A 16,084-nucleotide genomic window follows, 5' to 3' on the forward strand; every position below is an offset into this window, starting at 1 on the left:
AGGAATTCCCTTATTGATTTTGCATTTTTGTTTTCAGAAGCTTGTTTCATCAGTTGGCCCTGAAGCAGTGGTTACGAATAATATTCCACGAAACGCTGGCCACGTTGGCAAGACTTGAAACATAGCGCTATTTGCAAATTATACTATGATTGAGCTAAGTAAAATTTATTACAACTTAGAATGTTGAGATATAGTCTCGCAATGCTGAATTAGTGCATTCTATAGAGTAAATGGAAATAAGTATATTTAAAAAATTTGTTGTAGGCAGTGACCTTTTAGAATAAGTTATTGATAAGAAGAAAAAAAGAAAAAACAATATAAAACATTTAGAACAAATATTTTAGTGTCTGGAATATGGCCAATGATTGGAGCTAAGGAGCTGGAAAACTACGCGGATCTTTGTGGTCAGTCTGTGACTTGCGTAGGCTCCATGACTGAGGCCTTTCCAGTAATAGCTATAGAGTGTATTTTGCATGCACTTTTTCACTAAAGTGGGAAACTGTTAGTCTTTATTATTTATAGTATTTTTCCACTAAGGGAGTTTAGTGTAGTATATTAACTATATTTAGCCCCTTAATATATAAACATGCAACATATTTGTCTTATTTTCAACTGATTATTTTCTCTTTTTTTGTGTAATAAGAGGATTTTTGTGTTCATATTTTGAAAAGCTAATAAATAAATAATTTTTTAAAAAAACAAAAAACCGGTTGGACCACTGAACATCTGAACCATTTCAAGGTGACACTTCCGTCCAAATCTTCCTAAACTTGTTTAAGAGGGGAAATAGGTGGTCTCTAAATATTTTATAAAATAATGATGTGGTATGGTAGTTAAGTAAGCCTAATTTATATAGTGTTGTTGTTTTTGATGTTTCTGGAGTAGTTACAGAGAAGGGCCATTTCAAACTTGATAAACAATGTTTTAATTGAATCCATTTAAAGAATTCTGATGGTTCAAGATTGAAAAACTGTTGAAGGTCCAGAAAAGGGATTAAAGTATGATTTTTAATGAGAGGTTTCTTATCAATAAGTAGATTTGCATTATGCTATATGGGAGCTTGTAAAGTTTTGAAGCTTGTATGGGCACAGGTTGCTTCCAGTTTGGAAATGGCCAATGTGGTGGATTGAATAGTTGCAAAGTGTGCTGGGATGGCCATCTTGGACATGCAAGGAATACAACTCATAGAAATGGGATGCATTATGTGAGATTATATTAAGTACGAAGCCGGTAGTTGAGACAATGTAGAATGAACAGACATCTAAAATGTACCGTATCTCAATATAGCAACTAGGTGATAAGAATAAAAATCAGGAAAACCTAATCCTCCCTGTTGTTTTGAGGCTTTTAAGGAACTAAGAGTGATACGAGCCAGTTTTTTATTCTAAATAAAATTGGAGAGCATTTTATCAATTTCTTTATAAAATGATCTAGGGCTAATTTTGTTAACATACCAAGGTAATAGTTTATTATAGGTGTAATGATCATTTTAACCATTTCTATGTGTCCCCACCATGAAAGATTTTATGAAGACCACATAGAGGTGAGTTTATTAATTTTAGTTAATAGATTTTTTTAAGTTCAAATTTCAAGTTTAATGAGGTTTTGATTAGTCACTTAATCATAAATTCTAAGCAATGTATACAATAATAAAATTACAAAATTTGGGGAACAATACGATGCTTAACAGGAGCTAAGTTCTGCAGGACTATTGACAGACATGACAAGACTAAAAACAGAAGGAAGGAAGGGAAAAGAACTACAAGTTATTTGAAAGTAAAGAAAACATTCAAGGGGGACACATGAGGAAAGGGAAGTTTAAAATACTTCAATAAAATTATACAGTGAAGTTATAATTGGCTAGGAATCTAGCTAGCTAATTATCAAAGGCGTCGTTAAAAAGAAAGCTCTTTAGTTTACTCTTGAATCTTTCCAGGTTGTGTTCTTCCCTCAAGTAGACAGGGAGCGAATTCCATGTCTGGGGGGCTGTGACAGAAAAAAATAAATTGCTGTCTTGTATTGATAATTTTGAGAGAGGGGATCGTCAGCAAGTACTGTTCATTAGATCTCAACATTCTATTAGAAGTGTAAGGAATCAATAATTTATAAATGAAGACAGGAGTTTGGTAAAGTAAAGATTTAAATGTGAGCAAGCATAATGTGTTCCCGATCCTTATGGAATAATACACCTAGGTATTTTAAATGTGAAAGAGACCACCTGCGGTTAGTGGTTTCCAGATCCAATTGAAAAGTATTATTATTGAGGGGCATGACCTCCGACTTGTCCCAGTTAATATGATAACTTGATACAGCCAAGAATCTAGATACAAGAGAAAGTAATTCCTGAACAGATGAAGTGGGATTTGTGAGAAAGATTAGGAGATCATCAGCATAAGCTAGTGTTTTGTGTGATGAAGGCCCTATTGAAATACCTGTAATATTTTTAGAATTTCGTATGGCAATGAGAAGAGGTTCCAGTGCTACATTAATAAAAAGAGGGGATAGGGGACAACCCTGCCTGGTCCCTCTGGATAGAAAGATGGGACTAGATAGTACAATACTTTAACCCAGGTAATAAAGTCATCATTGCAACCAAACCAGCACAGTACCATATCAAAAGCCTTTTCAGCATTTAACGATATAGCTATAGTAGGTTCATTAGACTCAAGTGCTACGTCAATGAGATCATGAAAGGTGCATGCATTGTCTCCAATAAATCTTCCCCTCGTGAAACCTACTTGATCTGGATGAATTAAGATTGTTAAGATCTTTTCCAATCTTGTGGCGAGAATTTTTGCTAGAATCTTACAGTCTAGATTTAAAAGTGAAATGGATAATTTGCAACATTAGTTTCATCTCTCCCTGGTTTGGGTAGTAGGATCACCTGAGCTACAGCAAAATTTCCTGATCTAGAGAGTTAAGCCTAAGGTAGCTGAAAAAAAATCTATTAATTTAGGAGCTAGCACTGAGGCAAAAGAATTCTGCATTATATCCGTCTTCTCCTGGAGCTTTCTGAGAAGCTAATGATTTAATGGCAAATAATACCTCTTCTTCACTAATCAGGTCTCCAAGGGAATGAGCTTGAGAGTCAGATAACTTAGGATGTGGTAATTCGTTTAGAAATTCTGTTGTAGAGTATCTGAGCCTGCGATTTGTGAAGAAAAAAGGTTTTTATAGAATTGTATAAACTCATGCACTATATCAGAATTAGATGTGACCATTTTACCTTTATCTGATACAATAGAGGCTATTTTGGATCTTTGCCTTTTAGCAGCCAGATTATCTGGCTAAGTATATAATTGTTTTGTTTGCTGCAGAGTAATGGCCAGATTTTGAAACCAGGATATCATGACAGGCCAATTTACTAGCATGTTGATTATATTCATATTTTTACTGTACTAATTTAGGCAATAGGGACCTATCACCAGATTGTATATGTATGTGTTCCAAAGTCACAATTTTGATTCCAGTTTTTTGGATGTAATATTATCAGATTTTTTTCCAAACTATATAGCTGATAATTTCACCATGGAGGCAAGATTTGAAAGCCACATAGTGGTATAAGATTTAACAGAATGTGCATTATCCTGGAAAAAGTCAGAAATACATTCTTTATCTTTATAACAAAATCATCATCTAACAGGAGAGATGAATTAAATCTCCACTGAGTGGGATGAGATTGATTGCAAAAAGAGATTTCCATGGTGATTAGTGCATGATCTGACAATGAGACTGGAGAGATAGAAACACTTGGAATGTTGGGCATTAAGGACTTAGAAATCAGAAAAAAATCAATCCTTGTATAGGCTTGATGAGAAGCTGGGTAGAATGTGAAATCTTTTCCCATAGGGTTGTGTCCTCCACGGATCTGTTAAACCAAAGTCCTTGATCAAAGAGTGTAGGTCATACCACATTGAAGAGGGACGGAATTTAGATGAGGATTGTTTGTCAAGAATGATGTTCAAGAGCAAATTAAAGTCACTACCAATCATTATGGGATGTGAAATATATTCCAAGATAATGTTCCTGAGTTCATTAATGAAATCTTTACAATCCACATTAGGAGCATATATATTCAAAAGAGAGAAAAGCTGAGAGCCAATTTGTAGCATAACTCCCGTCAGGATCAAAAGCCTGTTGTAAGATACTATGTTGAAGAGATTTTTTGATAACTATGGAGACCCCTCTTTTTTTAGATGTTGCAGGAGAATGTATATAGATGTTGGCCCAGGGGAATTTTAGTTTAGGGCAGTCTGAAAAATTCAAGTGAGCTTCTTGTAACAATAAAATATCTATTTTTTTCTGGGAAACATAATCTGAGACCTTTTTTATGTTTAATATGGTGGTTTAAACCATTAACATTCCAACTAGCAATTCGAACATTAGCCATAGCAATATATTGAGAAAGATTTCTGGAAAAATATAGTAGTCATAGATAATATATAATGTATGAAAGAGATCCCAAATGAAATATCCAAATATATAAGACCTTACAAACCATAGATAATGTATATGTGACAGCAAGGTCTCACCACCGGCTAAGCATGAACCAGTATGCTCTGTGACATAACTTAAAATTTTATATAGTAAGGGACAATTGTATGATAAGATATGTGAGTTAATATCAATTGATAATGAGAGATACGTAATATTTCTAACTAGAGAACATATTAGGAGATTAGCAAAGGCTTCGGTAATTCTTTAAGCGTGGATGAATATAGTCAGTGATATACTAAGTATAGTATAGTTATGAAAGGAGCAAAAGTATATAAGTAAGCTTACCCCATGGGAAATGATGGTATCTAAACCATTAAGCCTGAATAGGATAGCAAGAAGTAATCATAAATAAGTAAGTCTATTTATATATTAATGCATCACATCCATAAATGGAGATAAACTTAATGAGATGTTTTTTTTAAAGGTGTTGTTGACCTGCAAAGTAATAAGGAAAAAGATGAGATTCTGTAGTTATAACCTGAGTTTAGTGATACTGAAAAATGCATAGTAGCGTTAGGTCACTGTGACCTTAGAATAGAAATAAGAGTAAATACATATGAAATTAAGAGATAACAGTGCTAATCAGAAATTTTTTTTAGAAGACATTTAAGGGAATTAGCCATTTTATTTAAAAAAAAGTCTCCCTATATGAGCTCTCCGCATCCAAACCATCAAGCCTGTACAGGGTTATAGCATGTATTCAGAGATAATCAAGGCAACTACAATTGAAATACAGATATGGGCCATATCCCTGTAAAGGAGTAAATCGTATAGGAAATTTAAAAAAGTTTTGTTAACCTGCAATGTAATAATGAAAAGATGAAAATTCTGCAGTATAAACCTGAGCTTAAAGTGACTGAGAAGAATATATTAATAGAAGGCAAAGAATCTCGTTGGAAGACAATAGAAGGCCTCATTAGTCTTATAAATAAAAGTAATATCAGATGATAATGCAAGATGCACATTATAGCTTAACAGTGAAAAATATTATAAAACCTTCCAAGGAGTTGGTAATATTATAAGTATGAATGAAAATATTCAAGTATATTCAACAGGATGATATACAAAAAGGCCACTCACATGATCTAGCTAAATCCAAACCGGCAGGCCTGTAACACGCAGTGAAAAATGTGCTGAAATAAGTAAGACAAGAACAATTGGTACAAAGGAATGTCTCATATCATTAATCAGAGACAAATTTCATGAAATGTTTTAAAATATTTTGTTAACCTGAAGTATAAGAATGAAAAATTGGAACCTCAGTGATATTAAATTGGACATAATTATGCTGATAGATATAGAACATCAGTAAACATAGAGACTTTTCATCAAGTATTAAGGAGTCACAGTAACCTTATACGGAAGAATGAAAAAGTACTCAGTAATAAATTTATTTTTGTAAAGGAGAACGCAATATTTTTTGGAAAGAGTCACCCCATTTTGGTTTGCTGTATTCACTTCTGTAGAAAAGCTGGATCTGCATATGTTGCAGTGAAGTTGTGGTAGATGGCTTTCATGCATGCCGGATAAAATAATCCATACTGTGCCCCAATATCCTTAAGATCTTGCCTCATTGACAGAAACTCCTTGCGTTTTGCAGCAGTTGGAGTAGCGAGATCTGGGACAATAAGGATCTTTCTACCCAGGTAGATGTTAGAAAGTTTACTTTTTGAGGCTTTATCAGCCTTCTAGATCAGTATTCTTCAACCGGCAGTCCGTGGACCGGTGTTGGTCTGCAAAAATTTTTTGCCAGAACCTGAAGGATTCGGGTCTTCTCCACAAACTGCACACTAGGCAGGAAAAGAAGCTGCGGTGCCGGAATCAGCTGACTTGCAACTTCCTGTTGCCGTTGCGTATGCCAGGACTCCTGCCTCCTGCCTTCGCCGGGACCCCTGCGTTCGCTGCATATGTCTCCACACCCCCAGTCCAGCAGGGGCAGCTCTGTGTGCTTTTAACTTCGGGACACAGCTACCCCTAAGCAGTAGTTTAGCTGCTATTTCATGAGGCAGCCTCAGGGCCTTCGATGATGCTATGTGGGCCGGCCTACCAAAGGCCCCGAGGCTGCCCCATGAAACCGCAGCTAAACTACTGCTTAGGGGTAGCTGTGTGCTGAAGTTAAAAGCACACAGAGCTGCCGCTAGGCTAAAGAGAGTAAACATTTGCTAGAGAAGAAAGGGAGAAGAGGTACACCTGGACAGAGGAGAAGGGGAACTGCTGGACAAGGGAGGAGGGAAAGGGAAGGGAAGAGAGTTACTGTTGGATAAGAGGAGGAGGAAAGGGAGAAGGGGTACTGCTGGACCGGGGAGGAAGGAAAATAGGAAGGAAACATCTGGCAGGGAGATTAGAGGAGGGGAAGGAGTTAGGATGGAATGGAGAGATCAGATGAGGGAAAGGGGAGAGACAGAGGAATGAGAAAGTAGAGAGAGATGTTGGGAAGGGGGTCAGATGAAAAATAAGGAGCAAGGAACAAAGATGCTAGATCTGGTGTAGGAGAGATAAAAATGAAGAGAGCAGAATGAATCATGTAAAAAGGAGAGGGGGGCACAGGCTGAATGGAAAAGGGAGAGGGGGATAGAAAAAAGGCAGATACCATATGGAAGGGGGAAAAGACAGACAGTGGATGGAAGGGACAGATGCTGAATTGAAGAGACAGAGGGCAGACGCTGGATGGAAGAAAGTGAAAAGACGATGAAAGTAGAATATATCAGATTTGAAATATGTATCCTGCTAGAGCTGGTGTTTAACATAACTGGGCTACAAAGGCAGGCTTTTCCTAATTATGACAGGAATCTCTATGCAAATGATAACCCGCAATTGGAAGAATTGCGACCGCCTCAACTTTCCGTTTTGGTGGGCTAGTTTATGTTTAAGTTACAAATATGAAAAGATGAAAAGATGAATGCGGATATGTTGGGGCATAGCAATTTTTTAAATTTGATTTGGGGCCCATTGACATCCTTTGTTACTTCAACAAAATTGTCTTTATTTAATTTTCTGTTTATTTTTATACACATCCACGACGGGGAGGGTGGGGGATTTTTTTTTTGTTTTGTTTTTCTGGTTTATTTCTTGATTAAATTGGTGGAAGGGAGGGGAGAGAGATTTTTCTTCTGTATTGTTATTGATGGAATTTAAGTGCTTATGTTGATTATTAATTCATGGCACTTTGTGTTAGTTTTGAAAATTAATAAAGATTATTAAAAAAAAAACATTTAAAAAATTAAAGTTTTGTGCAAATTTTAGTTAAATATAACATGACATTTGTATACTGCAATACCCTGCAGATCTATGCGATTAACATGTTTAAGAACAGCTGAATATCAACCACGAGCTACAAAGTTCATTTTCACTAAAATTCATATATAAGAAATCCTACAGGAACTTTTTATATAGATAGATTTTCAATAGTTTCCTAAAATTCATGTAGGATGTAGAAGTGAAGAAATGCAGATGAAAATCAGAATTCCAAAGAGCTGCTTGATATGATAGCAAACGGTTCTGATATCTTTTATATTAACAACCCCTAACCGAAGGGAATTCAAACAATGATGAGATACATCTTGTATTTGGGAATTTAAAATGGTCTAACCGGGCACACCTAACATGGCGTAACTGGGCATACCTAAATATATATATAGTGATGCTAGTATTTTATAAAGTAAAGTAAGTGCCTAAGTGCCTTTTTTAAATAGGTTCCTATCAAGGGCCCAATTATAAAAATGCTTCCAAGAGTGTGCCAGACTTTTACAAGTGAAATAAGTCTCATACACATTAATTCAATTCAGATATGTCTTATTTATCTCTGTGCTTCAGTCCTGTCTTTTTGGTTTATCATCTATCATGCTTTTCTATCTGTCATCATTCTGTTCAGACAATGCTTAGTCCCTCTTTATCTGAGAAATGTGTGCTCATTGTTTTCTCTTTCTCTAAGTCTGACAATTTCTACCCCCTTTTCTTCTGAAATTCTAGAGAGAAATGGCAAGAATAATGTGCTAGTCTCAAATTCATGATGGCATCATCAGCCATAGGATTTGGAAAAAATGAGTTTGGAATAGGTTTGCTTGGCTGCTTTTCAGAAATTTCAACATGATAGGTTAGAAACATAGAAACATAGAAAGATGACGGCAGAAAAGGGCCCATCAAGTCTGCCCACTCTACTGTCCCACCCCATTAAGTCAGAGTGCTGCTCGACCCACGTAGAGATCCCACGTGGATGTCCCATTTATTCTTAAAGTCGAGCACGCTAGTGGCCTTGATCACCTGCACTGGTAGTTTGTTCGAGTGATCCACCACCCTTTCTGTAAAGAAATACTTCCTGGTGTCACCACCAAATCTCCCTCCTCTGAGTTTGAGAGGGTGCCCCCTTGTGACTGAAGGTCCCTTAGGAAAGAATATGTCGTTTTCCACCTCGACACGACCTGTGACGTACTTAAATGTCTCAATCATGTCACCCCTCTCCCTGCGCTCCTCTAGAGAGTAGAGCTGCAACTTGCCCAATCTTTCCTCGTATGAGAGACCCTTGAGTCCGGAGACCATCCTAGTGGCCATTCTCTGGACTGACTCAGCTCGAAGTACATCTTTACGGTAATGTGGCCTCCAGAATTGCACACAGTACTCCAGATGAGGTCTCACCATGGTTCTGTACAGTGGCATTATGACTTCAGGTTTATGGCTGACGAAGCTTCTATTGATACATCCCATCATCCGCCTTGCCTTGGATGAGGCCTTCTCTACTTGTTTGGCAGCCTTTATGTCTGCACTGATGATTACTCCCAAGTCCCGTTCTTCTGAGGTCGTAGCTAGTGTTTCTCCATTCAAGGTGTATGTTCTGCATGGATTTCTGCTGCCGAGATGCATCACCTTACACTTCTTTGCGTTGAAGCCCAGCTGCCATGTTGAGGACCAGTTTTCCAACTTGATCAGATCCTGCGCCATACCATCCGTGAGATCGCTTTCACCTACTATATTACACAGTTTGGCGTCATCGGCAAACAGCGCTACTTTTCCCTGAAGCCCTCGGGTCAAGTCCCTTATGAATATGTTAAAAAGGGATGATCCCAGGACTGAGCCCTGCGGCACTCCGCTAGTCACCTCCGATGTCTTAGAGAGGGTGCCATTGACCACCACCCTCTGAAGTCTTCCACTCAACCAATCATTGACCCATGCCGTTAGTTTCTCACCTAACCCCATCGATTTCATCTTGTTTAATAGTCTACGTGTGGGACACTGTCAAACGCTTTACTGAAATCCAAGTACACTATGATTCATCATTCTATTTTCCCAAAAAGAAATTACACTATCAAGTTCACTAGAAATTATATCTATGAACCTTAGAGCAGTGTTTCTCAACTCGGTCCTGGAGTACCCCCCCAGGTTTTCAAGATATCCACAATGAATATGCATGAAAGAAATTTGCATATCATGGAGGCAGTGTATGCAAATCAAGTTTATGCAACTTCATTGTGGATATCCTGAAAACCTGACTGGCAAGGAGGGTACTACAGGACCGAGAAACACTGTCTTAGAGGAAAAGATAGAAAACTTTACAGCTGAAACCACAGGATCCCTTAAACACCATATGCTGCTCTAATGGGCTTGATTAAGAATATGACTCTGGAAAGAAACCTGTCATTTGGGGAATTTTCACCTGCCCTTTTGGGTTAGACTCAAATTCAACCGAGTTCTATGACTTTTTTGTTGTTTTATTTAGGTGACTGAGTCGATCTTTTCTTTGGCTGACATTCTTTCACAGCAAGAACTTCAGAGAACTGAATGAAAAAGAAGCAAACGTACAGTAACGTAAGAACATAAAAATTGCCATACTGGGACAGACTGAAGGTCCATCAAGCCCAGAATTTTGTTTCCAACAGTGTCCAACCCAGGTCCCAAATACCTAGCTAGATCCCAAAACAGATTCTATGCTGCTTATCCTAGGAATAAGCAGTGGATTCCCCATGCCATCTCAATAATGGTCTATAAAAGACTTCTCTTTTAGGAAATTATCTAAACCTTTTTTAAACCCCACTAAGCTAACTGATTTTACCATATTCTCCAGCAATGAATTATTGTCTTGTTCTAGTCTAGTATCCAAGTCTCAGGCAAACAATATTAAAACAACAGTAAAAGCCCGGAGACACGACAGAAATGTTCAAACCTGCCCTGAAGAGGTTCCTGTCAGGCTAATCAGGAAGCAGGAACTAAGAATAAATTGAATCCAGTCAATGCAGATAATTATAGACCAATTTCTTCCTTGTTCTTCTTACCCTGGGTGATTGAGAAGTTGGTACTATTTCAGTTGCAAACTTTTGTTGAGGAGAGTGGATTCTGTTACAATTAAAATACAAAGACTGCATTAATTTTTTGTGGACTCCATACATTGTGGTTTTGATGGAGGTACTCAGGCTCTGATGCTCAAAAGCTTTCCATACTGGTAAGACTCATTGAACCAGTCTTACATGGCACAGCAACTCTATCTCCAGTGCTCATAAGGGTCCTTGGGGGCTTTTACCAATCCTCATAGTAGCCACCGAGAGCCCTATGCAAATGCTTTTATAAGGATATCATTAGTATTTAAATGAGCTCTCCTTGTAGTGCGTGTAAGGGAAGGCCCCCTCCCCTTTTAAGGGGAAAAACTTTCCAGCAGGTCTGTCATGCATGTATTGTGTGAGTGTATGTCCCACGTGAGACACACTTGCATACAACACAAGCACAACAGCTGCGTCCATTTTTTATTTTTAGCTTTTTGAACTCCTAAACTGCTTCTCCCCCTGCCTGCAATCAGCTGAGCGGCACTGGAGCTGCGATCAGCTGAGCCAGCATGGAAAAGAGCTGTGATCAGTTGAGTGGCATGGGAGCCGTGACAAGCTGCTGCTTTTGACAGCATCAATTGTTGGTGCTTAGCAGGATTTCTAGGTGGGTATTGGATTAGTTTGTTGTGTTTTTAGAGGCTTGGCAGTTTCAAGTTTTAGAAACCAGTTTGAATGAATACCCATTTTGATGTTCTTCAAGGCTCGGCTCTGTCTGTCTTACCTTTCAATATCCATATGATACTTGTTTGCAGAATTCTTGGATGTCTGGGAATCAAATATCAGCAATATGCTGATGATCTGTAGATTTTTCCCCCCCATCGAACAATCAATATCTGTATTGCTTTCTTTATATTTACAAACTAAAAGCTTGGTTAACTGCAAATAAATCATGTTCCTTTATTTCTGTCTCTACAGTTGTATAGTATCGTATCTGCAAGCATAATTTTATTTATTTATTAACTTGTATTGTTTCTAACAGACATTCGCCTCTGTCAGGTGTTTGAATAAAGGTTGTCCTTTTAGACCAACTCATGAGAGCTATGTGCTTTTTTTTTTTTTTTTGCTGTGCTAGAAAACAGTTGAAAGCATATTTGTTCCTAAAAGCCTTTTCTTGAAGAAATGTATGAGACCTAAATTAATGCACTTTATTTCATCATGGTCCATTATGGAGATTTTTTAATAGCAAAATTGTGAATTTTATGCATAAAAACATAAGAATAACCTTAATGGGTCAGACCAATGTTCCATCTAGCCCAGTAGCCCACATTCACGGTGGCCAATCTAGGTCACTAGTACCTGGCCCAAACCCCCAAATAGTATCAACAATCCATGCTACTGATCCAGGGCAAGCAGTAGCTTCCCCCATATCTGTCTCAATAACAGACTATGGACTTTTCCTCTAAGAAATGGTCCAAACCTTTCTTAAAACCTGCCTTATTAACCACTCTTACCACAACCTCTGGCAATGTATTCCAGAGCTTAATTATTCTCTTAGTGAAAAAATATTTCTTCCTATTGGTTTTAAAAGTATCTCCCTATAATTTCATCGAGTATCTCCTAGTCTTTATAATTTTTGACACACAAAATTGATCCACTTGTACCCATTCTACACCACTCAGGATTTTGCAGCCTTCAATCATATCTCTCAGCCATCTTTTTTCCAAGCTGAAGAGCCCTAACCTCTTTAATCTTTCCTCATATGAAAGGAGTTCCATCCCCTTTAACATCTTGGTTGCTCTTCTTTGAACCTTTTCTTGTTCCGCGATATCTTTTTTGAAATAAAGCAACCAAAATTGGATGCAATACTCGGTGAGATTGCACCGTGGAGTGATAGAGGCATTATAACATTCTTAGTCTTGTTAACCATCCCTTTTTAAAATAATTCCTAGCATCTTGTTTGCTTTTTTTGGCCGCTGCCAATTAGGTGGACAAATCTTTTTCTTGATCACTAGCCACCAAGGTGGACGCTAGCATCTGGTACCTATGATTTGGATTATTCTTCCCAATGTGCATCAGTTTGCATTTTTCCACAATGAAATTCATCTGCTGTTTGTACCCCAGTATTCCAGTTTCCTAAGGTCTGCCTGCAATTTTTTACAATCTGCATGCATTTTAACAACTTTGAACAGTTTAGTGTCATCTGCAAACTTAATCACTTCACTTGTTGTTCCAATTTCCAGATTATGTATAAATAAGTTAAATAGCACCAGTCCCAGTACAGATCCCTATGACAAGCCACTATTTAGCCTCTACTGAAAAAAAATTACACTTCTCCCTCCCTATTCACGGGGGTTAGGGGCAGAGCCGGCCCGTGAATAACTTTTGGTCGGCTCTGACTCACTCTGGACCTTACCTGGTGGTCTAGTAGTGACGCGGGGCAGGAGCTATCTTCCTTCACTCCTGCCCCGTGCAGAGCCATGCAGCTGAGTTCCCATGGTCTCATGAGACTACAACAGGAACTCCCTGTTGTAGTCTCGTGAGACCACGGGAACTCACAGCATGGCTCTGCATGGGGCAGGAGTGTAGGAAGATCACTCCTGCCCCGCATCACTGCTAGACCACCAGGTAAGGTCCATGCTCCAATTGCCCCCACGCCACCTCCGATCGCTCCCTCCACCTCCGATCACACCCTCGCCGCCTCTGATCCTTTGTTCCCCCTCCCCCCGCAGCCTCTGATTGCCTCCTTCAAAGTCCCGGGGCCGTGTTTTTTCAATGCCAACGAACGATTCTTAAGGGGGGAACCTGGGGAAAACCCCACGGATAATCGAAACCGCGAACATTGAAACCGCGAATGGGGAGGGAGAAGTGTACCATTTAACCCTCCCCTCTATTTTTTATCTGATAACCAATTCCTAATCCACAACTGAACATTCCAATCCAATGATGCTTTAATTTTCTCAGGAGCCTCTCATGAGGAACTTTGTTAAAAGCTTTCTGAAAATCTAAATACACTACATCAACCAGCTCACCTTTATTCACATGTTTATTTACACTTTCAAAGAAGTCAAGCATATTGGTGAGGCAAGTTATATCTTTGCTGAATCCATGCTGACTCTGTCCCATTATATCATGTTTGTCTATGTGTTCCACAATTTTATTTTTTATAATTCCACTATTTTTCCCAGCAAGATTACAAGATTGCTATTTGGTTGGAACGATTGGGCTCTGGAGATAGATTGAAGTAACTGGTTATATCATGAGCTTGTCGAGATAAATTTCTTAAATAACATGGTTTTGATTTCTCTTCTGAAGGTTTTGTAGTTTGGTGCTGAGGTCAGCAAATCAGCAAGGTGGTTGTCTAGTTTTGATGCTTGCATGGTGAGTAGTCCATCGTGCATTTTCTTTCGCTGTATACCTTTTATTGGGGAGGTGAGTGAAGGAGGTCTGTGTTCTCCTTGGTCTGGATGAGTTGTTCCGAATTAGGCAATTAAGTAGATTGGTCCATTGCCATTTAGGGCTCTGTAAAGAATGCAGTAGAATTTTAAAAGTATTCATGCTTGTACTGGAAGCCAGCGAGTGTCTAGGCAGGCCGCAGTGATGTGGTCATATTTCTTCAGTGAGTAGATCAGTCTGAGAGCTGTGTTTTGCACTGTTTGTAGTTGTTTTATTGTGGTTGCGGGCAGGGTGGGTAAAGGATGTTGCAGTAGTCTAGGAGTCCTAATAGGGCCTGAACCAGGAGTCAGAATTGAGTTCTATCTAAGTATTTTCGGATATGTCTTAGGTTTCGCATAACTGCAAAGGCTTTCTGAACTGTTTTGTAGATTTGTAGTTGCATGATACAGCCTCTGTCTAGCATCACCCCTAGAAATTTTAGGTGGGGTTGTAAGGGGTATGTGATGGAGTTTATTTCCAGTTTTGTTATGGTTGGGGCTTTGGAGTTTTCTAGAAGTGGGATTTTTATTTTGTCAAGGTTTAGTTCAGTTTGTGGCCTTTCACCCATTGTGTTACTGTCTCTAATGTTTTGTGTAGTGAGTCTGTTGTGGTGGGGGTTGGCTGGTTGAAGGGAAGGAGGATGGTGATGTCATCTGCATAGCTGTAAGATGTTATGTTTAATGATCTAAGTAGTTTCCGAGTGAGGATATGTAGAGGTTGAAAAGCATTGGGGATAGGGGGTTGTAACAAGATTCTGATTTATCTTTGTTTGTTTTTTACCCTGAAGCTCCTTGATTGTAGGAATCCTTGGAACCATGTGTGGACCCCTGCCTGTCATTCCTATTGTTTGCAATATTTGCAGGAGTATGTAATGATCAACCAGATCAAATGCTGCAGGGAGATCTAGTTGTATGATTAGCATTTTTTTTCCTTTGCTCAGGTGTTGCCGTGCTGTGTCCAGGAGAGAGCCTAGTAGAGTCTCTGTGCTGAAGCCAGTCCTGAAGCCTGATTGTGATGGGTGGAGTATGTTGTGTGATTCTAAGTAGTCAGTGAGGTATTTTGCCACTAGACTTTCCATAAGCTTGACATATAGAGGTATTGAGGCTATTGGTCTGTAGTTGAAAGGTTGATCTGTTGCTCCCTTTGGGTCTTTCAAAATAGGGGTGATAATGATTTCATTGAGATATTGTGGGAATTGGCCATCTGTAAATATGGCTTGTGTCTATTGCATAAGGTGGGTGAGGTATTTTGGGCTGGAGGTTTTTAACAGGTATGGGGAGCAGTGGTTGCATGGCTGTATTTTTTGTAAAGTTTGTTCAGTTCGGACCATTGTATTTTGGGGAAGTCAGACCAGGCTCTGTTTGCTGCACAGGACCTTTTTTTTTTTCTTTTTTTTTGGGGGGGGGTATGATCTCATACAGGTGATTAGGGGTTCCAGCTAAGGTGCTCCTGGTATCCAGGTACTGTTTGGTGTCTATGAGTTCTTTTAGTAATTTGAATAGTTTTTAGTGTCTTGGATTTCTGATCCTATCTGATTTGTGTAGTATGATTTTCTTTTTTCTTGTATTGTTTGTTTAGTTTTCTCCAGGCTGTTTTTGTGTGTTCATGGTTATTTTTTCTCCATTCTCTTTTGAGTTGTCTGCATTGCCTTTTGAGTTGGAGGAGTTCAGTGTCGAACCATTTGCTGATCGTCTACAGATTCTTTTTTTGGTTTGAGTTTGCGCCATATCGTCCAAGATGGTAATGCTTAGTAGGCACCAGTGGGCTATGAAATCTTTGGGGTTGCCCTCTTGGATCATGGTGTCTGCTTTATTCCTGAATCTGGAGAGGTCGACCTTTTGACGTGTTTCATAGGCGAGGCCAGGGGTGTCCAACCTGCGGCCCCATGAAGTATTTTGTGCGGCCCT

Source organism: Geotrypetes seraphini, chromosome 7, assembly GCF_902459505.1.
Source record: "Geotrypetes seraphini chromosome 7, aGeoSer1.1, whole genome shotgun sequence".
Classification (NCBI taxonomy): Eukaryota; Metazoa; Chordata; class Amphibia; order Gymnophiona; family Dermophiidae; genus Geotrypetes; species Geotrypetes seraphini.